General features: G+C 35.9%; 1 protein-coding gene across 9 annotated transcripts in view; it reads left to right on the top strand.

Annotated features, from left to right (window-relative positions):
• The window catches only part of LOC106871495 (band 3 anion transport protein), a 762,999-nt gene that overhangs the window by 698,765 nt on the left and 63,362 nt on the right, over positions 1-872 (top strand). The window lies entirely within an intron of this gene.

Genomic DNA, 872 nt, shown 5'->3' on the forward strand with positions numbered 1-872 from the left:
CTCCAGCATGGCCGCAGTCAAATGACTGAAACAAGTAAAAGAGTATACACACACACACACACACACACACACACACACACACACACATGCATGTGTGTACAAATGTATGTATGTATCGTCATCATCATCATCATCATCATAATATCCATGTCTCTGTAATTGCATGGGTTGGACAGTTTATTGAAGAAAATTTTCTATGACCAGGTGTTCGTCCTGTTGCCAGTCCTCACCTGTTTCCCAGCAAGATAATATTTTCCCATGAACAGATATGTCTTTCACAGAATATTGGAAATAAATGACACTGGTTGTATGACAATAACACTCATCGACAACTATCACAATGTCATGACAAGGAAACACAAACACACACATTCTCGCACTCACACAGTTAAACACACACACACACACACACAAATACTATGGGTTTCTTTCAGTTTCCATTGACCAAATCCATTCACAAGGCTTTGGTCATTGAGGAGATATAGTAGAAGACACTTGCCTAAGGTGCCATGCAGTAGAACTGAACCTGAAATTATATAGTTTGATGCAAGCTTCTCAACCACGTCGCTATGTCTGTGTATGTTCATATATATATATATATTTATGTGTATTTCTTCTATCTTAATGAATAAAAATTCTTCTGATAGAATAAATGGGTTAATAGAAACCAATGTAGCAAAGAACACAAAATAACTGTGGTTAGCTCCTGTTTTTAAGGCAGGAACTCCTTGAAATTTTGGGTATTTGAGTATATTTAAGAATTTAAGGATTGGAGAAAACGCATGTTATAATTGCATACTTTATTCCTACATATGTTTCAAAGGATTACAACCTGTGTGATCCATAGGGATCTTTGATATTAAAATTGTAAC

This window comes from Octopus bimaculoides, chromosome 1 (assembly GCF_001194135.2).
Source record: "Octopus bimaculoides isolate UCB-OBI-ISO-001 chromosome 1, ASM119413v2, whole genome shotgun sequence".
Lineage (NCBI taxonomy): Eukaryota > Metazoa > Mollusca > Cephalopoda > Octopoda > Octopodidae > Octopus > Octopus bimaculoides.